At 43.2% G+C, this 26623-nt stretch overlaps 1 protein-coding gene across 2 annotated transcripts in view; it reads left to right on the forward strand.

Annotated features, from left to right (window-relative positions):
- fibcd1a (fibrinogen C domain containing 1a) overlaps positions 1 to 26623 on the forward strand; it is a 359996-nt gene that overhangs the window by 66138 nt on the left and 267235 nt on the right. The window lies entirely within an intron of this gene.

A 26623-nucleotide genomic window follows, 5' to 3' on the forward strand; every position in this document is an offset into this window, starting at 1 on the left:
ATAACACTTGGCGTAGTCAGCAGGATTTTGGAGTAACCATGTTTTGCAATGTTTTACAGTGTTCAGAAGCCATTGAACACCATGAGAAACTTGTTTCCTTGAAAAGAAAGTGTCCTGAAGTTGTTACTGCAAACAAAGGCTTCTCCATCAAGTATTAAATCAGTTTCGGTTGGAGTGCTCAATAACTTTTTCTTGTGCCATTTCATTGCTCGTAAAATTTTTATGGATGGGAATGTTGTGATTTCTTTGGTTGTGTAGTGTTATGCAGTTAACAGCAATGTCTGGTGTAAATGTCATGTACATATCTGCACAGGAAATATGTTTAATGAGAAGAATGTTGACATGTGCAGTACTTATCCCCCCCACCCATCTATATATCTAATTCACTAAGGCAAGACAACCATGAAAAGCTCGCCGGAAGGGGGCTGGATTCACTAAGCCGCCAACAAGTGAGACACCTATGGCGCACACAGGAAGGAGCCCCGCCCACCAACTCAAGACCATTGGATACGGCGACAACTCGCAGGGCCACGGCCACCAACTCGGACGCGACAATACAGAAAAAATGGCGTCACTTATGTTCGTCTGTTGTAGAGGCCACATGCAGTGCAGGTCAGGTTAATGTCATGTACCTCCGAGCTACGTTGACTGTTCATAGAGGCATGTTTCTCGCGGAGGTGAATCGCCATATGCAGCGTGTGAAACGGTTTTGAGGGTATCCCATGGGATCCTTAAAACAATCCTTTAAAACTGAGGTTAAAGCACAATGAAGGAATCAGTCTTTAAAAACCAATAAGCCCTGTGCCTCTGTTTCATTACCGTCTCACCTGCTTCACCAATGCAGGCCCTGCAACAGTCGAGACGCTCTGTCAGCAGCTGACCTTCTCTGTGCCTGACCAGTTCACACAGAGGCAGCGCAAGAGAAAGCCGCGCCAGAGACAGACAGAGGCACACACACAGGCAGCTGGTGGGCGGTTTCTCTTGCGAGCGGACACATGACCAGGCGATGTGTATGCTTCGAGAACGAGGCTGGACGCGACGGGACCATCTAGGAAAAATCATGTCGCGGATGTGATTCGCTGTATGCAGTGTGTAAAACAGTTTGTTTGTCTCAGATGTGAATCGCTGTATGCGGCGTGTAGAACAGTTTGCGAGGGGTGTCCCTGTGTCTTTCCAGAAGTGTTCAACCATCAATAAATAATTATGCACCGTTTGTTATGCTGCGGGTTCACTATTGTGTTGTATTTTGCTCTCTCCAGAGTTCCATCTTTTCATTCACTTACTGTTGTATTCTCACACTAACCTGTTTTAGACAACCGTGTCTTTCCAGAAGTGTTTACCATTCAATAAATAATTATGCATGAGATTGAGCGTGTGTCTAGGCGTGGGTAAGCCGTTGAATCCCATTCGAGCTGCAAACCATGGAATTGCCTCTAAGTGCGACTCATACGCTCCCACTGTTTTCGTCCCTACCCTTTGTACACACCCCCCTCCCACACGTTGACTGTTCATAGAGGCGTGTCTCTCCGGAGGTGAGTCGCCATATGCAGCGTGTGAAACGGTTTGCGAGGGGTATCCCATGGGATCATTAAAACATTCCTTTACAACTGAGGTTAACACACAATGAAGTGAGCAGTCTTTAAAAAACGAGTTTTCGGTTACGACGCACGACCACGTGCAGTATAGCAAAGTCTTGTACACGCTACATACAGCAATTCGCATCCGCGACAAACATGCGTCTTCTTGGATGCTCCTGCACTTTGTACACACCCCCCTCCCACCTCGCTACGCCGCACGGACAATTGTGTGTTGGTTCGTTCTGTGCATTGTTACAGTGTTGCTTTTCTTGCTGATTTATTACATTACCGATTTTGCAAATGTTAAATTTTCTCCCTGTGCTTAAAAATTATTAAAAAAACCGGCCTGATTATGCGGCGTATGGTACGCCGCGGGTTGGCTAGTATGTTATAAATGCCAGTATCAAGTCCGTCTTTGCTCTTTCACAGGAAGCAGAGGATGAGGGTGTGAGGAACCTCATCAGAAATGGTTGATGTTAAGAGTGGTGACCATCAGAGGCTGCTGCTATTTTTAATATATTTATAAATGATTTAGATAGGAATATAAGTAACAAGCTGGTTAAGTTTGCAGACGATCACCAAGATAGGTGGATTAGCAGATAATTTGGAATCCATTATATCATTACTGAAGGACTTGGATAGCAGACGGGCTTGGGCAGATTTGTGGACGATGAAATTTAATGCCAGTGAATATAAAGAATTCCACATAGGAAGTAAAAATGTGAGGTTTGAATATACAATGGGCGGTCCAAAATTCGAGAGTCCACCTTATGAGAAGGATTAAGGAGTTGTAGTGGACTTCCAGACAGTGTTCAGAAGCCATTAAGAAGGCTAACAGACTGTCAGGTTATATAGCACCTTGAATTGTGGAGTACAAGTCACAGGAGGTTCTGCTCAGCTTTATAACACACTGGTGAGGCCTCATCTGGAGTCCTTTGTCACCAGGATACAAAAAGGACATAACAGCAGTAGAGGGGGTCCAGAGGAGAGCGACTATGCTGATTCAGAGCTACAGGGGATGAGTTATGAGGAAAAATTAAAAGAGCTGAGCCTTTACAGGAGATGAAGAGGAGACCTGACTGAAGTTTTTGAATGATGAAGGGAATTAGTCCAGTGGATCAAGACGGTGACTTTAAAATGAGTTCATCAAGAACACGGGGACACAGTTGGAAAATTGTTGAGGGGAAATTTTGCACAAACATTAGGAAGTTTTTCTTTACACAGAGAATAGTAGACACTTGGAATAAGCAACCAAGAAGTGTGGTAGACAAGAGAACTTTAGGGACTTTCAGAACTCGACGTAATGTTTTTTAGAATAATTAAATGGACACGACTGGTGAGCTTTGTTGGGCTGAATGGCCTGTTCTCGTCCAGATTGTTCTAATGTTCTTTCAGAGTGAAGTTGGCCTGTTCCCAAATATGTTTCCACTGGGGACTCCAACTTTCCTCACAGATCAGATTAGGTTGATTTGGCCTGGTATGAGTGTGTTAAGGTGGGTGATGAAGAGTGCATGTGATAGACTGGCATTCCATTCAAGGTTGGGTCTGGCGTTGTGCCCGATGGGCTTCCGTTTCCTGTAATTCCTTTAAATGGATGGATGGACGTTAATCAAGTCTCCTAAATGTAGTTTAATCCAAGATCCTCGAATGCTGCCAAGAGGAATAATCAAACACTTGGGGTATGACGACAGCCTTAGCAAAGAGAGTTCAGCTAAGCTCGAGGATCATTCCTAAAGGCGTAAAATCTGTGCCTGGGGCATTCAGATGAATCATCTCTGTGAGGCACAGCAGCTGAGCAGTGTGCATGGAATTGAAAGTAGAAAATACATAATTCTGGCTAGATCAGCCTTGAATGATTCCCTAATGTGATCTCCATCCTGCCATGTTCTACAATTCATTCAGTGCAACAAGCATCCTGGGCCTGTTCTGGCAATTCTGGACTCTCCGTACAGATTAGATGTGTCCCAGGTTTGCCTTTGACCTCCTCTTCTGGTTGTCCCAGGTTTTTTTTTTTTTTCATCTTTGAATTAACTTTCACCTGACCAGGAGTTTGTTGTTCCGTGTTTTAATTAGCTTAGCCTGAGATACTTTGAGTGGCAACGGTACAAAGCGGTAGAACCAGATCTGCAATGTGCTCCGCATCTACTTGCCATGTGGTTGACTAATTTAAACTGTAAAGCAATTGTAGTAGTCCATTGTTTCCAGGGTCAAACTTTGCATTTAGTCTCAGAGGGGGGTGATCATATTCTTTTAACACTTGGGTTACAGAAATATGACTAACTGGTCAATGAAGACCTACCTGTCTCCAAGAATGGCTCCTGTCTATGGGCTCCAGCTCCTCACAACTCTGTGGTGGCATTTAGGTGTTTAGGATGTTGAATGGTGGGATTTTATGATTTGTGACAACTATATAAAATTCACAGGATGAGTCTGGTGGAGTCTGCTTAACATTTTAATTCTTGCTTAGTTAAAGTTAGCAAATAACAACAGAAACATCTAACACAGAACTGGATGGGTGGAAGCAGGGCCTCAGATCTCAGCTGTCCCTGTCCCCCTGTGAAGCTGTAGGTGACCACCATATAAGCTGCAGATGTAGCCTGTCATTGGGTGGGTCAAGCAGGTCTGTCATTAGACCATCAGTGGACACTTTGTACCCATAATGGGAATACCGTGTATTGACTATCTATCTAGATAGATAGATAATGAAAAGCACAATATGATATATAGATAGATAGATGTGAAAGGCACTATATGATAGATAGATAGATGCTGAAAAGCACTATATAATAGATAGATAATGAAAAGTACTATATAATAGATAGATAGGAATAAACTATATAATATATACTAATTTGTAGATATTGTGTTTCCATGTGTAAAGTAGTGTTCTTTCATGTCCCTTCCATATTTTGTGGTTGGCACCCCAGGAGGCGGGGCCACCCTGTTATCTCCACTCCTGAGACTCCCCTTTGGTTATTTAAGTCTAAAATAAAGGAGAGCACAGGAGTGGCACATTGTAGTTGGACAGAGATTACTGTAAGTATTATTTTCTTGCTGGATTTTCTAGTTTTGATTACTTTCTACCCAGTCTCTGGATTTTGTTATTGGTTTGTGATTTGGCACTTGTTTACTTTTGGGTTACCTTCCTTACAACTCCTTTCTGCTCTTTTGAGTACCTTTTGCCATTCTTTGTTTTTGGCAAAAAAATACTTGTTTATAAAGGATCATTATCTGATTTGGTGACAAGCCAGAGTTTTACACTGTTTCACACTCTTGTGAAGCATTTCTATATTTTTGAGACTTTAATCCAATTTTTCTATTTTTGGGCCTAGTCAAGGTAAAGGTTACTGCTGTAGTTGTGAATAAGCTGGATTGGGTGAACCTCTTCTGAGTTGGCCAGATAGATCAACAGATAGAAATAAAAGGCACTATACAGTATAATAGACAGATATGAAAGATGCTTTATATCAATAGATAGACATGAAAAGCATGATAGATAGATGGATAGAAAAGGCACTATATATTAGATAGATATGAAAGATACTATATAATCGATAGATAGATAGACATGAAAGACACTATATAATAGGTAGATGTAAAAGGCACCATATAATAGATAGATAGATGGATAGAGAAAAGACAAATGAAAAAGGGTTAGACGAGCCATACCTGTATATTGTTGAAATCAACAAAAGAAACGAGAATTTCAAAAGAGAGCAACAAAATGACACCTTTCCAGACGCGAGTTTACAGTTGAATTGACTAAGATGGCCGAGCTTACTTTTTTATGTGACTTTGGCAGGAAGGTGAAGGTCTAAGAGGCCAGAAACTGGAAGTGATATCAGAGAAGGTGAGGCTGTAAATCATCCTGCCCACAGAGGGAGAAAAAGAGGAGGCCTTAATACACAGCGCCAACCCCTGGTTTGGCAGGTAATTACCATCAACTGAGCCCTTACACTGTCTCCCAGATGCACGTGTGTTACAATAGAGAGATAGAAAATGCACTCTGAAGTAGACAGATACTGTAGTTAGATATAAAATGTGATAGATAGTGAAAGGCGCTATATTATAGATAGATAGATCGATAGGAAAGGCACTCACGTTGCTCTTCATGTTCTTATTTAGCATTTCGGACCCCTTTTTTTGCAGCTTTAACATGTCAGCTGGCCACCTGCAGTACAGCTGAGTGAGGCAGAGGAAATGGAGACTAAGACACTCCATGACTGAAGTTTCTGAAATCATGAACGGAATTTTTAGGGTGGATCCCAGCTGTTACTTTAAAATAAATTCTTTAGCAAGAATACAAAGTACATGGATGGAAACTTGTAACATTTTGTGCAAATATTAGAAAGTTTTTCTTTGTGCACGAACCCCAGATGCATGCATGGAGTAAGCTACCAAGTAATGTGGTGGACAGCAGCACTTTAGAGACCTTCAGATCTTGACTTGATGCTATTTTGGACAAGCAAGGTGAATAGGGTGGAAGAGCTTGGTGGGCTGGATGGCCTGCTCTTGTCACAATTTCTCTAAAGCTCTAAAAATGACAGACAGGCATCCACATTTGTCAATTTAGACTCCTGCCCCCATAATTCTGTAGGGCTGAAAACGTGGCCAAACAAATAAATCAAGCAGTCCATTCCATGAAACAGAAATCTCTAGCCTGTTAGACAGACGTGCATAGACAGACATCTTCATAAAGTCCATCCTGGTTGTATGGCTGCCACTGTATGAAGTAAAGAGCTGAGTGACAATGGCAGCCTGTGAATCTTGATTCTCTACACTTTATCACGATACGCTGACTGTCATCTTCACGTAAGCCACTACATGACATTGAGGCTAATGGAGGCGCCTCCTTCCTGCCGTTGCCCACCGTCTTGTCCTCTTGGGTACCAACTTCGGCCCACCAGGAGGTGTACTTTTTCAATCTGATGAACCCTGCTGACGGTTTTGCCTGGAGGTAGCCCACTGGATAGCAGATCTCTGCGTAGCCTGAGGGAAGTTTCCACTCCAATCGTTAATACAGCCCATCTGGCAGAGGTATAGCTGGGGGGCATCTCCTCACGCATCACCCCTGACAACAAAATGGCACCTCATCTGTCCTGCCTGCCTCCTTTACGATGTTCCTGCAATCTTCGCCACTCAACTTCTCCTCCTGTTGCTCCATAGCAGTGCCTTTCGTTTTACCCAAATGCGTCTCTTTTTGTTTTATTCCTTGGCATCATTAGCACAGTTCACCTTGTGAAGCGTTAACTCAAATAAAAGATAAAGGAAAACAAAATAGCCAATTATATAGGTGCCTTGGGATAAACTGTACCTTGTGATGGCTTGCTTCCTCCTTAGGGGGCTTTGTTTTACAATTTTTTGTTTTGCTGGCTCCGTCACTTGAACAAGAGGGACCCGTGGGCACACCTCTTCATTCTCTATAGCGCCCTCTACCACAGTAATGCTGGCACACCCTGGCCACTCAATCCTGCTTTTCTGCGGACCCTGCTCTACACTCATGAGCTGGCTATTCATCTTTTCATTTTCAAACTGGGAAATCCAACCCTCTCTTAAACAAAAAAAATGACACGTTTTCCCAATGGCCGCTCCTGCATTGTGGATTCTTGGACTTGGTTTGCATGTTTACAGCTGCCTGCTGGCTTTCTTTACTTTTTCTTCTGATACTTAAGGGGGTCTGACGATTAGAAAGCTTCTGACGAAATACAGAAGGCATGGCTTCAAAGATATCCAGAAATGTGAGACCTGCCTGTTGAACTAAGCCAGGGGTCCCCAACTCCGGTCCTGGAGGGCCCCAATGGCTGCAGGTTTTCATTCTAACCCTTTTCTTAATTAGTGCACTGTTTTTGCTGCTAATTAACTTCTTTTGAATCAATTTCAATGGACTTGTTTTTTTAAGATTTTTTTTCCCCTGAATTTCTTCATTGTTCCTCTAAATTGCTTCATTTCTTTCCTTAAACAGAAATGAAATGTGAAGTGAGTGAGCCAACTAAGACCAACTAAGTCAAGGCCTCAAACACCAACCAATTTCACGCCAACCGGTTGCTTAATTAGGTGCAGATTCTTATCGTTAATTAAACCCGTTCTTTAATTCCATGGCTTGTTGCTGCTCTCATTATGCAATGGCATACATTTCTGAAATTGTTGATTTTCTTCTTTCTAAGAGCACTGTTAAAATGTTTTGGGGACCTGAGCAGATCAACATCCTTGAGACCTTCATCTTTCTTTATTTTCAGATATCGTATGATGGACACACTTTGTTGGTCCTGTTTTGGCTCATTTTGTATCTCATTATTGTTTGGCAACTAATTAAGGAAAAAGAAACAATTAAGGAGTCTAATTCTTTGAGAGCAACTTGATTCAAATGAATTCAAAAGAAGTTAATTAGGAGCAAAAACAGATCACTAATTAAGAAAAAGGGTTAGAATGAAAACCTGCAGCCACTGGGGCCCTCCAGGACCGGAGTTGGGGACCCCTGAACTAAGCGGGCATTCATTCTTAGAACATACAGCCATGTGAAAAAGTAAGTGCACCCCATGGAAACAGTTGGCTTTCTCAACATATCTGAGCAGGCAGACAGTGAGATCTTCATGCCAACAGTGCCTACAGGTAAAGGTGGTCTACTTGAACAAATGACCCCTCACACTGACATGGTGTATTCATTCTTGTAATCTAAATGAACAAAAATGCAGCTTTGTCACGTGGAAAAAGTAAGTCCACCCCAACATTTATCAGCACTTCAAATCCATCAAATTAGAATCAGGGGCTCCAGATGAGGTGCCAATGGTTAGAACCTCCTTAGGGAGTCTGCAAGTGGGCCTGACTGTCTTATTTCAACTGCAGAAATCGAGGGTCTGGAGTTCTCTGTGTGGCGTCCTCATGCCAAGATCATAAGAGCTCCCTAAGGCCTTCAGATAGAAGGTTCTGGGTGTCGAAGAATCTGACAAGGGATTTTAAAAGGTCACCAAATCATCTAATATCAATGTCTCGATGCATGCTCAATAATCCAGGTAAGAAAATTCTAAAAAGTTGATTTTGTTCATCTGGACATGTTTTTTTTTTTTTTCCGATACGTTTCATCACTCATCCAAGTGACTTCCTCAGTCTCAGTTGACTGCAGGTTTCTCCAACCTTATAAACAGTACGTTGGCCTAATGACCGAACTAGTACCATTGACTAACAATGGGCCATGTGATCCATGATATGCAAACATCATATAACATCATATGAGACCATAGTGTCATCTGCCTCCATAATGACATCTCTCACCTTCTCCACCTTATCCAGAGTGTTCTGAATATGGTGTTTTGAGCTGTGGTTTCTATGGTCTCGTATGATGTCACATTTCTATTCACTTGTGTTCCAGTTACAGAAGCAGTGGAGGTGGTCCGTAAGAGATGGCAGGATAACCCCACACTCAGGACAAGGACCACTCTCAGTACCGACCAAGTGTGTCTGCTCTTGGAACTGTGTCTTCAATCCACATGTTTCATATACAAAGGCCAATACTACAGGATGGGCTCCTCAGTTTCACCTATTGTGGCCAATCTGTATATGGAAGAAGTGGAAAAGTAGGTGCAATTATCCTATCCTGGAACACCACCGAGCCATTGGTTCAGTTATGTGGACGACACCTGGGTGAAAATCAAATCCCAGGAGGCACCACAATTCACTGACCTCATCAACTCAGTGGACAAACACATCCAGTTCACCAGGGAGGACATGAAATGGGATAGGCTAGCTTTTTTTAGATTGTGAAATTTCCATCAGCAATGGGGGGACATTTGAAAGTTGATGTGTACCGTAAACCAACGCATGCGGATCAGTACTTAAGGTTTGACTCTCACCATCCGCTAGAGCACAGAATAGGTGTCATCAGGACTCTACAACACAGAGCAAACACCATAGCCACAGACACAGCGGCCAGGGAAGCAGAAGAACATCATATCAAAAAGGGCCCTGAGAAAATGTGGTTATCCCAGCTGGACTTTTGTCAAAACAGGGAAGACACCTAAAGAATCCTCTAAGCAATCCACAAGAGAGGAAGGACAACCGCTGCCTAAGCGAAAACCTTTGGTGATCCCTTATGTGTCAGCTGAGACGCATTTTCTCAAAGCACCAGGTCTTGGTGGCTTTCAAACCCCAAAACACGATATTGCAAAAACTGGTTCACCCCAAGGATCAGGTGTCGCGGCACAGACAGAGTAATATAGTTTATGCAGTTAAGTGCCAAGAGGATTGCCGTGAATGATACATCGGGGAAACCAAACGACCACTGGCGAAGCGGATGGCACAACACAGAAGAGCTACCTCGTCAGGCCAGGACTCCACAGTCTATTTACATCTACAGGTCAGTGGTCACTCTTTCAGTGATGAAGATGTGCACATCCTGGACAGGGAGGAACACTGGTTTGAGCGAGGAGTCAAAGAGGCCATTTACGTGAAAAAGGAACGACCATCTCTGAACCGAGGAGGGGGCATAAGGGTACATCTCTCACCATCTTACAATGCGGTGATTGCAGCCATTCCCCAACTCTCTGTGAATGGTACTCATGGCCATTGATCAATGGAAAATCTGCATATCATTGATCACACGGCCCATTGTTAGTCAATGGTGCTACATTCGGTCATTAGGCCAAAGTACTGTTTATAAGGTTGGAGATACCTACTGAGACTGAGGAAGTCACTTGGATGAGTGATGAAACGTATTGGGAAAAAAAACTAAGTCCAGATGAGCAGAATCAACTTTCTAGAATCTGAAATCAATCACTCCACTGTAAAGAAAGTCATCTGCAAGTGGCGTAGATTTCATATGACGGCTGATTCATCCAAGACTGGCAAATTCACTCCAACAGCTGACCATTCAATACTAAAAGAAGTTCTTAAGACCTCCAATATGTCATTGTGGCAACTGCAGGTAACTCTTGTAATAGATGGTGTCAAAGTGCAGGCCTCCCCAAACAGAAAGAGAAGCACAAGTGTCACCTGCCTGTGAGGAATACCAGGACAAAGTCTTTGCTGTCCAGGAAGAACGTTAGAGCGAGATGACAGTTTGCCATTGGACATCCAGGCAAAGGAAAAGCCTTCTGGTACAGCATGCTCTGGACAGACGAGTCAAAGAGAGACAGTTGTTTGACCACAGTAATAGTAGACATGCTGGACAGCATTTCAGGAGAAGAACCTCATGCTGATTGTGAAGCACGGTGGTGGAAATGTTCTGGTTTGGTGATGCCTTTCTGCCTCAGGACCTGGTCAGCTTGAAGACATCGAGTTAACTATGAATTCTGAATCACATCGAAGTGTGCCTGAGGAGAAGTTGAGGTCATCTGTCCTAAAGATGAAGCTGAATGAGAAATGGACCTTTCAACTTGATACACCAAGGATTGACTCAGAAAGAGGAAATGGAGGGCCTGGACTAGCCTGGTCAAAACTCATGTTTGAATACCACAGAAATGTGGTGAGGGGATTTGAAACAGGCAGGATGTGAGAGAAAACTCTGAAACATCTGATAGCTGAAGGAATTTTTAATGGAGGACTGATCCAAAAATGTCAGTTTTTGAGAGTGGTGGATATTTATATAAAACGCCTACAGGAATCATTTCTACAAAAGCAGGCAGCACAAGCATCTGAGATCCTAAGGGGTGGACTTGCTTTTTCCCTAGTAGACCATTATATTGATTGATATATATATTTGGAACCTCGGGTCACGAACATTTCCGAACACATACAAATCGGGTTACGACCAAAAAGTTCACCAAACTTTTGCATCTGTTCACGAACACACACTCGGGTGACGAACAAGCCAGTTTCCCTTCCGGTTCGTATGCGCCAATGATTTCCGCACGTGTTGTCTCTCCCTGTACTGTACATTGTTCTCGGTGTATCACACAGAGGGACTCTTCCTCAAAACTGTAACCTCCTCTCAACCCAGCTTCCTCCTGTGGTATAGCGGGTCCACAGCTCCCGTCAACAAGGTCAGATGTAATCAATAATCACCGCACTCTCGGCTTAGCAAGGGGGCGTGGTGGAGTGCACGCGAGAGAGAGAGAGAGAGAGAGAGAGGAGAGAGAGAGAGAGCGAGAGAGAAAGAGAGAGCGTGAGTGCAAGAATGAGCAAGAGAGAGTATGCGAGAGAGAAATAGAGAGAGCGAGCAAGAGAAAGAGAGAGAGCGTGAGTGCGAGAGTGAGCATGAGAGAGAGAGAGTGAGCGCAAGAGTAAGAGAGAGAGTGAGCGCGAAAGAGAGAGAGCAAACGCGAGAGAGCGCAAATGCAAGAGAGAGCGCAAGCGAGCGAGAGAGTGAGAGAGCGAGAGAAAGAGCGCAAGTGCGAGAGGAAGAGAGAGAGTGCGACCTCAAGAGAGAGAGAGAGAGCGAGAGAGTGAGCATGTGAGAGAGAGAGAGAAAAAGAGAGAGAGTGAGTGAGAGAGAGAGAGAGTATGTGAGAGAGAAAGAGAGAGAGAAAAAGCAAGAGAGAGAGAAAGAGCGTAAGTGCGCGAGAGAGAGAGAGTGCGACCTCGAGTGAGAAAGCCTTAGTGCAAGAGTGAGCACGAGAGAGTGAGCGTGAGAGAGAGAGAGTGAGCGCAAGAGTGAGAGAGAGAGTGATCGTGAGAGAGCAAGAGTGAGAGAGAGAGCAATCGCGAGAGAAAGAGCACAAGTGCAAGAGAGAGAGAGAGAGCGCGAGTGCAAGAATGAGCGTGAGTGCAAGAGTGAGCGTGAGCGAGTGAGAGAGCGAAAGAGCGCAAGTGCGAGAGGAAGAGAGAGAGTGCAACCTCGAGAGTGAGTGTGAGAGAGTGAGAGAGTGAGCGTGAGAGAGAGAGAGAGAGCGAGCGCAGGCTCACGTGCAGCTGAGCAGGGTGCCTGGGTGTTTGTCTCATTGTTACTCAATGTTTTTACATTTAGTTTACTACTACGCTGTGCATTCTATGGTATAATTAACTATTTTTGTGCTTAAAAATCTTTAAAGAAAATATATTTACATACAATTCATACGGTCTGGAATGGATTCATTGTATTTACATATAATCCCATGGGGGAAATTACTTCGGGTTACGACCAAATCGGGTTACGACCAGAGTTTTGGAACGAATTGCGGTTGTGACTCGAGGTTCCACTGTATATATATTTTGAAATAATGATTGAAAAGTAATCTTTTCTTTTTGTTTATAACTAAAATATATACGTTTGCATGAAGATCTACTGTTTGCCCTTTCAAGTATGTTGAAAAAGTTGACAATTTCCATGGGGTGTACTTACTTTTTCACATGACTGTAGATAGATAGATAGAAAGAAATAGATAGACAGATACTATAGATAAATAGATAGATGGATAGATGTGAAAGGAACTACATAATAGATAAATATGAAAAGCAATAAATAATTGATAGCACATTTTTTTTCCGATGACGCCATCCATCACACCAAAGGTGACAGTCAATTTCAGGGTCTCATTACTTTTAGTGTCATCAAGACCAGCACTGGGGTCAACATTAAATTGTGTAAATGTAACAACTTTCCAATATGGCAGTCCTCTCTCTCCATAATAATGAGGACTTCATCCAAATGAATGAATTTGTTGAATGAAAGCATTGATTAATCTTTATTTCATTTTGCACCTTTAACAGGGTGCAAGCATAGAAAATACAATTTATTCAAGAAATGCCTGAGGGCGACATTATGTTAGTCATAAAGATTGACTGCATATGCAGTGAGGCAATTATTTTGGATCAATTTTTATAGAATTCATCAGATACAAAAAGTGAAATGAATACAGCTGGTTTTATAACAAAAGAGACCTAATGAGAAACCTCCTCACTGGTTCTAGCCCATCCAAGCCCCAAGGTGTGATTTCATCCCTAGGAGGAAAAGTGAAATAAAAGAGGACCAAGAACCAAGGGGTCAGGATAGAGAGGATTCAGACAGTATTGAGACCGCTTGACTTTATTGTGTTGGAGATTTAATTTTAAAGGGTTATATTTTTGCCCATCAATGTACACTTAATAACCCCTAATGCCATACAGAAGCCATGTTTTCAGACAGGTTTACACATTTATTACAAATACAAATCTGAAATCTCTTTTTTCTTAGAACTATTAGGCAGACGATGAGCTTTGCCTTGTCTTCACCAGACAAGAATGTCTGGAGGTCGATCAAAAGAGTTCAATTTTCGACTCATTACACCCGAGAATCTTTGTCCTCATGCCTATCCCCCCTTCTCTATATCCATATAACCCATTAGTGAAGACCACTGATCTACGTCTCATTTTGAATGGCAGATCTTACTCAAAATCAAAACACAGACAGTTATCTCTCAATTATATCAAACAATCTTGGGACGAGACGGGACTTTTTCAGAAAGACGAGACATGACTTTTTCAGAGAGATACTTTCACGTCCTGTGAGACAAAAAGTAGATGACAAAGTAGAACGTTATAAAGAATTCAAAAACGTTGGTGCGATACACATGCAGAGCAGGTTAGAGATAATGGAAGTATGAAAATTCGAAAGTCTCAAAAAAAAGATAGTAAAGATCGCATTAGCGCAAACAAACGGAAATTACAGCGAAAAGAGATTGAATATATTGTTCGGATTTCAACTCTAAGTCGGAGACTTGTAGATCGTCTAATTCGTGTTGCCATCAGGGAAGAGTAGTGTTTCTTCCCAATGAAGAGGCGTATCCACGAGAATTAAAAGATTTGTTGCTTGGTGTGTGAAAATGAACAGACTTGACACACATTAAAAGGTTTGGGGCAGCCACCCATGTAATATTCCTGGCTGAAAAAAGGTTTTTGAATAGCACAGAGATGTTCACAATACTGAGTCCAAAACAGAACTGGTGAGGGTTTGCAAAGATGGCGGCTTTAAGGGATCAGACCGGAAGTGATGTGTAGAGACAGGTTAGGGTTAGGGTTAGGGTTTCAAACATACCTCTACTGTATATCCTAACACAAAGTCACAGTGTCTGCTGGAGCCTAGCCCAGCTAACACAGGGCACAAGGCAGGAACAAATCCTGGGCAGGGCACCAGCCCACCACAAGGCACACACACACTCTCACACTCACACACTACGGACAATTTAGGATCACCAGTGCACCTAACCTGCATGTCTTTGGACTGTGGGAGGAAACCCACGCAGACACGGGGAGAACATGCAAACTCCACGCAGGGAGGACTCGGGAAGCAAACCCGGGTCTCCTTACTGCGAGGCAGCAGCGCTAACCCACTGCGCCACCGTGTGTGACAGGTGAAAGTGAAATCCACATACACTTTCACGCTTGGGCCACAGAGTTGCACAGACACAACAGGAGATTTTAGAGCCAGAAACGTTATTCAGACACTTCAAACAAACACAAGTCTCTTTCAGGAGTGAATCGAGCTCCTTGTGTAGACAGAGGGGACAGTTCCATCTCTTAATTAAAAGAATAGAAAATCTTCCTCTTCATTGGGGCGCGCCTCGGGGGGAGCAAAGGATATCTGGGGGAGAAGAGAGACGAGGCCGTGTGAGAAAACGACAGCTGCTGTACACACTTTTAAATGTTCGAAGCGCAGCTCACACGACACGGAAGCAGCAGCAGCTGATCGAGCAAAGAGGAGGTAAAAAAAAACTCTATTTGTTTCCCATTGTATCACCATTTAAGAGGGGGTTTTGGAGGAGCAACCGCGACTCCTTGGGGTGCGTTTAGCCTCCCTCTTCACAACATGAGTTGGCAGAGAAAGGGGGCGAAGCCCCCTAGTATATAGTAAAAGAAATGATGCTGTGTATCCAAATCACAAATCCAACCAGACGGAAAAAAACGTCCTTACAAAAATACAATTTTGAAACGTAGGAAATGGGAATGTGGTGGGATTTGAAAGTTGAATCCCCCTGTCATTTAGAAGATATTTGTCTGTCTGTCTAATTGTACAAAATTGAATCAGGACATTCAAATAAGCCATGACTGGGGGGAAAAGTGCTGCTGTGATACAACAAATCGGCGATCTTTGATGGAAGAAAGAAAAACATGATATCACGAATGCAATGTGACCTTTTACCGGCAAAACACTGCACTTTAATTATAGAAATGAGGAAATGAATGATTTCGTAATTTTTTTTTTCTTCTTTTTAAATTTGCATTATTGTTCTATCCCACCGGCGGGTCCAAAACAAGGAGCTGAGTTTAAACGGTCAAAAATGAAGAACTCCACACTACCACCTAGAGGTGGAGATGACAGCTTTTTTGGTATTGTATGAGGCCCAGCATGTTTATAGACTACCCCACAGTTTGTTAGTCTTGGACCCCCTTGCCCTCGCCTGCATCGTCTGCCGAGTGATTTAATAAGTCATGCTAAGACAAGTCGGGCGCTGCTCGGCCTTCCTCGTTTCCCAGCTAAGGTGATTACAACTGTAGCAACGCACTGCGGGGCCCAATTTAATGATCATATAGTTACACAAATTACAGAACATGAGAGTAGTGAGCCACAGGGGACATCTGCTCAGATTCCAGATGACTAGAAGATCACGTCAAACCGACAAGACTGAGAGCCCCTTTCTGTAATCAACACCTCTCTCTGACATTTGAAGTTTCATCAGAGGGACCAGTGGTGTTTCTCTTTAGAAACTTGAAGGCCACCCCAAGCACCGTGAGGAAGACTTTCAGCAGTTAATGGACAGGGAGGCAAAATCACACTCAAAAGACGCAAGGTCTCCAATACCGCAATAAGATGTGCAGTCCTGATTATTTAGCACACTCTTGGAGTGATGTCAACTACTCTCTCTTCTGTTTCTTTTTCCGGTTTCTTTGTGGTGGCGGACTGTGCCACCACCACCTACTCAAAGCCTCATGATGCACCAACATTGATGGACTGAAAGCCAGATGTCTACGTGACCATCATCATCAGGTCCTTCCATGAAAACCCTAAATACAAAGAGGACTGTTTGACTTATGTTAGGTAGATTGCCCAGAGGGGACTGGGCGGTCTCTTGGTCTGGAACCCCTACAGATTTTATTTTTTTCTCCAGCCTTTGGAGTTTTTTTTTTGTTTTTTCTGTTCACCCTGGCCATCGGACCTTACTTATTCTATGTTAATTAATGTTGACTTATGTTTATCTTTTATTGTGTCCTCTATTTTTCTATTCATTTTGTAAAGCACTTTGAGCTACATTTTTTTGTATGAATATGTGCTATATAAATAAATGTTGATTGATTGATTGATTGAACTGTGAAAGGCCGGGGGTTTCATCCTTCATTGTAAGGCAGGGATCTCAAGCTCCAGTCCTGCAGGTTTTCATTCTAACCCTTTTCTCAATGAGTGACCGGTTTTTGCTGCTAATTAACTTCTTTTGAACTCATTCTAATTGACTTGCTCTTGAAGACTCAGACCCCTTAATTGTTTCTTTTTCCTTAATTAGGAGTCAGTCAATAATGAGATATAAAATGAGCCAAAACAACTGGTGTCCATCATACAATATCTGAAAATAAAGAAAGATGAAGGTCTCAGGAATGCTGATCTGCTCTTAGACAAGAGAAAATGAACAATTTTAGAAATATCTGCTGTTGCACAATGAGAGCAGCAACAAGCCATGGAATTAAAGAATGAGTTTAATTAACAACAAGACTCTGCGCATAATGAAGCAACTGGTTGGAGTGAAATTGGTTGGAGTTTGAGGCCCTGACTTAGTTGGTCTTCTGTTGGCTCCCTCACTTCACGTTTCATTTCCATTTAAGGAAAGAAATGAAGCAACTGAGAGGAACGATGAAGAAATTCAGGGGACAAAATCTTATAATAGAAGCCAATTAAAATTCACAAGAAGTTAATTAGCAGCACAAACAGGGCACTCATTAAAAAAAAAAGGGTTAGAAATGAAAACCTGAAGCCACGATGGTCCTCCAGGACCAGAGCTGGCGACCTCTGCACTATAGGGCAGAAATTAAAAAAGAGTGCACAAGTCTCACACTGCACTTCCAAAGATGTCCACTAGAGGGTAGGAAGAGCCTCACAAGGAACAGCTGTCAAACGTGACGCATCGGTCCCAATTCCTGCTCAAAAGAACACAGAGTCTTCTTCATCAAGGGGATCCAGTGGGCCGGTAGCAGCGGCTGGAGCAGAGGGAGTCTGGGGGGAATAGAAACAGGAGAGTGAGACTAAAAGGATTGCCGCGGCTCTGTCTTTTAAATGTTCGAAGCCCCGCTCGACATGCTTCTCGCCAATAGGAGCTGTAAGAGTGTGTTTGTTTCCCACTGAAAAACTGTTTAAGAGGGGGTTTCGGAAGGGTGGCCACGTCCCCCTGTAGGAGCAGTCACAATATATAACAGGATTCTATTTGCTAATTTCCTGTGTGTCGAGAGTTTATATCCACATTCAATTAACCTCCTTAAGCACCTAAGGATAACTATGATCGGGTCCTGATGATCTGTTAAACTTGAGCCTGTTTAACCTCAGCAGCTCTTCTCCCTCCACAATTTCCAAGTCACTAAGTCCCTTCCTAGCAGTCCCTGTTACTTTTGGGTTGTTGTCCACTTCTACACTTATAAACTTCAATGAAAAGCATTTGCCATTTCACTGCCTTGCCTTTATCTTTCCTAACGTTCTTCTTCTTCTCCTTGACCTCTTTTAGTACTAAAATACTCAAAGAATCTCTTAGGGTCGTCTTTCACCTTTTCTGCAGTAATTCTCTCCACCTGCCTTTTAGCTTTCTTAATATCTCATTCAATGGTTGCCCTCATGCTCTCAATTCTTTGCTGAATAACACACACACACAGACAGGCTGACACATCTTTCACTGTACCACCGGATAATGTAAATTAGACCTAAGACTGGTACACCTTGATCCCTGAGAATAACCTAGACCAGGGGTGCCTAATGCGTCGATCGTAATCGACCGGTAGATCGCAGAAAGGAGTGCAGGTAGATCGCATTGCATTCAAAAAAAAATTTTTGTACACATTAGTCTATCATATATCCTCCATATGGCATTTGCCACTTGATTGACATACAGGGCAGTCAGTCTGAGATCTTTTTTCTTCAAACACACTGGTCATCCTGCATGCACGAGCTACTGCAAAACTCAGGCTGCGATCTAATTAGCCTTCCAATTTATATTGACTAAAGAAGGGATTTTTTTTCTCACAACGTAACAATCGAAGTGCTTCTGTCTGATGTCCGAGGTTCGATCCCTGATGAGGGGTGCAATGGAATGTGTACGCCTGATGAGCCCAAAATAGGGTGAAACACATGTAGTGTACTCTTTGCATTATTTGGCAGTTACCTGTGTAATATTCTATGATCTACTTCTCGCAACTGAGAGGCCACCCGTGACAATAATATATATATATTGTGAACCCGGCCCGGACACAGACAGGCGGACATGTTGTTAAAACACCACCACACGTTTATTTACAAATACTGGTCACAAAGACCCCAGTCCATTGGTCACTCAGACCCCAGTCACGTGCACAATTACCCCAATCACACACAGTCCTGGCCACAATGCCTTTTCTTCGGGCCACCTCCACAGCTCTCCTGAGCTTTGTCCTTCCGCCTCCCGACTCCAGCCTCGAATGATGGGAGACGGCCCTTTTTATAGAGTCCCCGGATGAGCCCCAGGTGTTCCCGGCATTCCTCTTCTGGCTATGCCCCAGCGTGGCGGAAGTGCCGGCTGTCCTCCCGGCAGCTCTCCAGGCGGCGTCCTGATTCTTCCCCCCAGCACTTCCTGGTGTGGCGGAAGTTCTGGGGTAACAGGTCCCCAAGGCATTGGGGCGCCTCCTGGCGGTGACCATGGGCCCCTACAGGGTGGAGCTTCCATGCCCTGTACCCGTGGCCCCCAAAACAACCAGGAAGGCGACCCCCACGTGATCCAGGGTGGGCACAGACCCACATCTGGTCCCTCATGACGTCCCGGCCGGCATCCCTGACAATATATATATATATATATATACTGTATATATTATAGCATTTTTAATGTAGGTAGATCATTTTGACCTGGTCATTTTAAAAGTAGCTCGCAAGCTGAAAAAGTGTGGGCACCCCTGACCTAAACACATAAATGACCCCCTGATGTCACCTTCATCTAAGGCTTCCTTGGTCCTCAATTATAACCTAGACACGCAATAGCTGACGCACCTTCATTGTGTCTTTGGATATAACCTTGACCTACCAGCTAACACACCTTGGTCCTTCACAATAACTTAGACAAATTAGTAAATGTCCCTGGGTGTGACCTAGAGCTAGGGCTACATTGGTCCCCTTCCCGAGAATAACCTAGGCACATAAAGACTGAATCACCATCACTGGATGTAACCTAGACCTAAGGGTGACACATTTTGATCCTCAAGAATATCCTACGCACATAAATGACCCTCTGATGTAACCTAGATCTAAGGCTACCTTGGTCCCCAAAAATAACCAACAACACACAAATACTGACATAACGTCACTGTGTCAGCTGGATATAACCTAGACCAATGATTAACACACGTTTGATCCCTACGAATAAACTAGAGTCATAAATGACCCCAAGGCGACCTGGGTTCGCTTCTTGGGTCCTCCCTGTATGGAGTTTGCATGTTCTCCCTTTGTCTGTGTGGGTTTCCTCCCGCAGTCCAAAGACTTGCATGTTAACCTACACACACAAATGCTGACATACCGTCACTGTGTCAATCGGAAGTAACCTAGACCAATGATTGACACATCTTGGATCCCCACAAATAACCTAGAGACATAAATGACCCCCTGATGTCACCTTGATCTAAGGCTTCCTTGGTCCTTGACTATAACCAAGACACGCAAAAGCTGACGCACCTTCATTGTGTCTCTGGATATACCCTTGATCTACTAACTGACACACTTTGGTCCCTCACACTAACTTAGACACATAAATGTCCCCAGGTATGACCTAGAGCCAAGGCTACCTTGGTCCCAGAGAATAACCTAGACACATAAAATTTGAAAAAACAGAAAGTTCACCATATCTCTGGAGATAACATAGACCTAAGAGTGACACACTTTGATCCCCAGGAATAACTTACACTCATAAATGTCCCCCGATGTCACCTAGATCTACACACAAAAGCTGATGCACCTTCATTGTGTCCCTAGATATAACCTAAACCTAACAGCTGACACTCTTTGGTCCCTCACAATAACCTACACAAAAAAAAAAAAGTCCCTGGTTGTGACCTAGAGCTAGGGCTACCTTGGTCCCCCCCGAGAATAACCTAGGTATATAAAGACTGACTTACCATCACTGGATGTAACCTAGACCTAAGGTGGATACATTTTGATCCTCAAGAATATCCTACGCACATAAATGACCCTCTCATGTAACCTAGATCTAAGGCTACCTAGGTCCCCAAAAATAACCTACACACACAAATACTGACAGACCGTCACTTTGTCACCGGATATAACGTAGACCAATGATTGATAGACCTTTGATCCCCACGAACAACCTAGAGACATAAATGACCCCCTGATATCACTCAGATATAAGGCTACCTGGGTCCCTGAAAATAAGTTAAACACACAGATACTGATATATCGTCACTTTGTCACTGGATATAACCTAGACCAATGACTGTCACGCCTTTGAACCCCAAGAATAACCTAGACACATAAATGACCCCCTGATATCACTTAGATCTAAGGCTACCTTGGTCCCAGAGAATGACCTAAGCACAAGTTTGACACACCTTTGCTGTGTCCCCACTCCTACACCCGAGGCTGACAGACTTTGATCCTCGAGAAGAGCCTCGACACACTTGGTTAAAACCATTTACTGTGATGGTCACTCAGCTGGGGGGGCATCTTCCTTCAGCCTGCTAAACCTTGTGAGAGAGACAGTGGAAATCACCCCACACTCGGTGCCAAGTATTTACACAAGTCAGTCACTCAAAGTATAGCAATTTAAAACCAAATTCATATTTGTCCAAATAGAATAAGAGCCACAAAAGAAAATATTTGTCAAGTCTGCATGTATATGGCCTCGGAGAGTTTGCTGAAAATTACCAGCAGCGTTCAAAGTGGATGTTATCCTGAGCGGCTTTAAAATTCTGCAATGGACCTGATACATGAGTTGCATTCCTCAATGTCCCGATGAAATGGTGTCTCTGTCTCTGACGCGGCTCAGACGTCGCCCTCTGGTCCCTTGGACGGGCCCTTATTTATGTCAGAAATCCACATGGATTCCCGGATCTTACGGACTATTGATTGGCCAGCCATCCTGGTGATTGCCAAACAGCTTGGTTCCTGGTATTTGTGCAATCTCATGGTATCTCATCAAGTTATACAATCACCATTAGAGTTATATGTTATACCATTACAGAAGGACTTGGTAGCAAACAGGCTTTGGAAGATTTGTGGCAGGTTAAATTTAATGTCAGTAAATGTAAAGTGTTATGTACAGTCATATGAAAAAGTTTGGGAACCCCTCCTAATTCTTTGGATTTTTGTTTCTCATTGGCTGAGCTTTCAAAGTAGCAACTTCCTTTTAATATCTGACATGCCTTATGGACACAGTAGGATTTCAGCAGTGACATTAAGTTTATTGGATTAACAGAAAATATACAATATGCATCATAACAAAATTAGACAGGTGCATAAATGTGGGCACCCAATAGAGATATGACATCAATACTTAGTTGAGCCTCCTTTTGCTCCTTTGAGCCTCTAGATGCTGCCCTCCTATACCCTTTGATGAGTGTCTGGATTCTGGATGGAGGTGTTGTTCACCATTCTTCATTACAAAATCTCTCCAGTTCAGTTCAATTTGATGGACAGCCTGCTTCAGATCATCCCATAGATTTTCGATGATATTCAAGTCAGGGGACTGTGACGGCCATTCCAGAACATTGTACTTCTCCCTCTGCATGAATGCCTTTGTAGATTTCCAACTGTGTTTTGGGTCATTGTCTTGTTGGAATATCCAACCCCTGCGTAACTTCAACTTTGTGACTGATGCTTGAACATTATCCTGAAGAATTTGTTGATATTGGGTTGAATTCATCCGACCCTCGACTTTAACAAGGGCTCCAGTCCCTGAACTGGCCACACAGCCACACAGCATGATGGACCCTCCACCAAATGTGACAGAAGGTAGCAGGTGTTTTTCTTGGGATGCAGTGTTCTTCTTCTGCCATGCAAAGCGCTTTTTGTTCTGACCAAATAACTCCATTTTTGTCTCATCAGTCCAAAGCACTTTGTTCCAAAATTAATCTGGCTTGTCTAAATGAGCATTGGCATACAACAAGCGACTCTGTTTGTGGCGTGAGTGCAGAAAGGGCTTCTCTCTCATCACCCTGCCATCACTCCTGCTGAATTGTAGAACGATGTACAGATACACCATCTGCAGCGAGATGTTCTTGCAGGTCTGTGGAGGTGATCTGTGGTTGTCTGTAACCATTCTCACAATCCTGCTCATGTGCCACTCCTGTATTTCTCTTGGCCTGCCAGACCTGCTAGTTTAACAGCAACTGTGCCTGTGGCCTTCCATTTCCTGATTCCATTCCTCACAGTTGAAACTGACAGTTTAAACCTCTGAGATGGCTTTTTGTAGCCTTCACCTAAACCAGGAGACTCAACAATCTTTTTTTCAGATCTTTGGAGAGTTGCTTTGAGGATACCATGCTGTCTGTCACTCTTCAGAGGAGAGTCAAAGGGAAGGAAGCACAACTTGCGATTGACCACCTTAAATACCTTTGACCACTCATGATTGGACACTCCTGTCTATGAAGTTCAAGGCTTCATGCGCTCATCTAACCAAGTAATCAGCACTGAGCAGTGACAGGCATTCAAATCAGCACAATGACAAGGGGACCCACATTTGTGCACCGCCAGTTTTTCACATTTGATTTCATTTCATACAACTAAATATGGCGTCACTAAAAATCTTTGTTTGGTAAACTCCCCAGTGCTCAGATGTTCCTAGGAAATGAAAGACACACCACTGTTATCTTTACTGTTGAAAGGAGAGTCGATTATTATGCAGGCTGAGAGGGCTTACCAAACTTTGTCATATGACCGTATAGGAGAAAAAAAATGTGAGGTCTGAATACACAAGGGGTGGTCAGAAAATCGAGAGTCCACCTTATGAGAAGAACTTAGGAGTTGTACTGGATTCTAAGCTATCGACTTCCAGACAGTGTTCAGAAGACATTAAGAAGGCTAACAGACTGTCAGGTTATATAGCGCCTTGATGAGTGGAGTACAAGTCACAGGAGGTTCTGCTCAACTTTTATAATGCACTGGTGAGGCCTCATCTGGAGTCCTGTGGACATAGCAGCACTAGAGAAGGTCCTAAGAAGAACGGCGAGGCTGATTCAGGGGCTACAGAGGATGAGTTATGAGAAAAAATTAAAAGAGCTGAGTCTTTACTGGAGATGAAGAGGAGACCAGACTGAAGAGTTTAGAATGATGAAGGGAATTAGTCCAGTGGATCGAGACGGTGACTTTAAAATGAGTTCATCAAGAACACGGGGACACAGCTGGAAACTTGTTGAGGGTAAATTTCGCACAAACATTAGGAAGTTTTTCTTTACACAAAGAATGATAGACACTTGGAATAAGCGACCAAGTAGTAGACGTTAGGGACTTTTAAAACTCGACTTGATGTTATTTTGGAAGAAGTAAATGGGTAGGACTGGCAAGCTTTGTTGGGCGGAATGGCCTGTTCTCGTTCAGATTGTTCTAATGTTCTAAATGTCTGACCTTTTGAAAATAAGTATACCATAAATTACTTTGTTGACAAGACAGATGCATTGAAGTTATCAATTATTGGTCACAACAAAGAAAGAATGCAGACATAGTGAGGTTTAAGTTGCTTTCAGGGGTCCTGTGAATTGCATTTGCAAGTCGTAAATTCTCCTTTATAGTTCATCATAGTTTGTTTGAGCAAAATTGAAAAAAGCGTATAATAGAGGCAGTCCACAGTTTTAAAAAATGACAATTCTATCCTCCAGAACACGAGTGAAACAAAGCAATGCATTGTTCAAAACCCAAATAAAATAAGGAAATTGTCCAAAACGGAATTTTAATAAATGGACAAAGTTCCCGCGTGTTGAGTGACATCTCGTCTTCTCGTCACACAGGACTAACTTCTAGGCGAAATTTCTATCGATGTCCCAAACCCTGTTGGGAGACGATTTGCTGCCTTAAAATGAGAAGCCCACCTGAATGGCGCTGCCCACTCATCTACATTCACATGTGACATTTCTTGGATTTTTTCACCTTCTGGAGCCCCAAAATGTTCACCAGCTGCTGAGCTCAGCACACTTTGTGTTCTTTTTCTCTTGCCGGAGAGACATCTGGCCGTGAGTGACATTACAGGACCCAGGCAGCTGGGATATAAGATGCCAGCGGCACGTCTAGCAAGAAGAAACAGCGGAGAGAATCGGCTTTGTGGGTCACCTTGGCTGGCATCCCGAGGTCTTTATTATTTGTCACGTGTTAGGACTTGTGATTTTTAACCCCAAGGCATCAAGAAAGGAGCCTCAAAGTTTTAAAAATAGCAAGTAAAGTTACAGCCGGCAAAGAACTCGCATGTCGGGATGTGCTTGACCCACCATGAGCAGTAGGCAGCAAATCTAATTTGTCCGCATGAGATGGTCAGTAATAAGTGTGAAGGGCAAATTGGGATTACAGGCACATTGCAAGCTGGCGCTGTCACTCACATCTCGTCTCCTCCATTCTGGCATGAGCCCCTCTTCACTCTCTAAAGATGTTCACCTGCATGCTGGTTTTGATCCCCCAGCTGGGATTTCAACAAAACAAAACTTTTTTGGGGGTCTGCTTTTGTGGCCCTGACCCTTGTCCTCAGCCTTTAATGGAATGATGAGCTGACTGCTTTAAGGACAGACGAGAGGGGATTCAGTGACTTCAATAGTCAGGCGCACACCTCTAAAGTGGGTTCACAGAAATAGCTAACAGCCTTCCGTGTCTCTGAGAAGCACAAGAAGGTAAAGTCACTTAGCTCAATGTCACCTGGGGAGAGTCAGAGGTTCAACTGAGATCTCATGTAAAAGCCAGTGGAGCTACAGAGCTGCCCTCTCCTCTCGGGGGCACAAGGAGGTGAAGCGAGGAAATGGCACAGAGAAGCAGGAGATGGCCTGACATCAAAGCTACTCCGATGGGACATGTCACAAATCAACATGGCCTCCCGCAGCACGAACTGGACAGGTGATGTGACTCAGTGACAGACCCACAGTCACCACTGGAATTGGGGTCTCGATTAGAAATCTCCTGTCTGAAAACCTTTAAACATGAGGGGCTTCAGAGGAACCCAAGGAAGTGCAGTGACTGGAATCCAAGTGTCACACAAAGAGTCAGTTAATGTGAAAAGACTCAAACCACAGTGAGAGAGGCTGTTTCTAGCTGGCACATTCTCTATTCTCAAGATGCCACATTTGCATCACTTCTCTGTCTCTCACCTTTGGACAAAAATTAACACCCACTGGCAAACCTTCAGGGTTAGATTAAGTGTCACAATTTGACTAAGTGACTGGAAAACTAACTGAGATGTCAACACTTTGCTTGATAAAGCTTTTAATTAATGCATTACTTAATTTATGAGTGGCTGAATTATTAATAAGAGTAGTTCACAAGCTGACTGTACGCTTTATTCATTCATTCATTCATTTGTTGACATGATGGAACACTGAATGGACTGTTTCACCCTCTGATGGCTCGATTGCCTGCTTGTATGTGATCCTGCCTGAGGGGCTCAGAGACAGAGAGATACGAAAAGGCACTGTATGATAGATAGATAGAGTGAAAGGCACTATATAATGGAGAGATAGATAGATAGATAGAGTGAAATGTAGATAGATAGATAGATAGATAGATGTGAAAGGCACTATATGATAGATAGATAGATAGACAGAGTGAAAGGTACTATATAATAGATAGATAGATAGAGTGAAAGGCACTATATAATGGATAGATAGATAGACAGAGTGAAAGGCACTATATAATAAATAGATAGGGTGAAAGGCGCTATATAATAGATAGATAGATAGAGTGAAATGCACTATATAATAAATAGATAGACAGAGTGAAAGGTACTATATAATAGATAGATAGA

Source organism: Polypterus senegalus, chromosome 9 (assembly GCF_016835505.1).
Source record: "Polypterus senegalus isolate Bchr_013 chromosome 9, ASM1683550v1, whole genome shotgun sequence".
NCBI lineage: Eukaryota > Metazoa > Chordata > Cladistia > Polypteriformes > Polypteridae > Polypterus > Polypterus senegalus.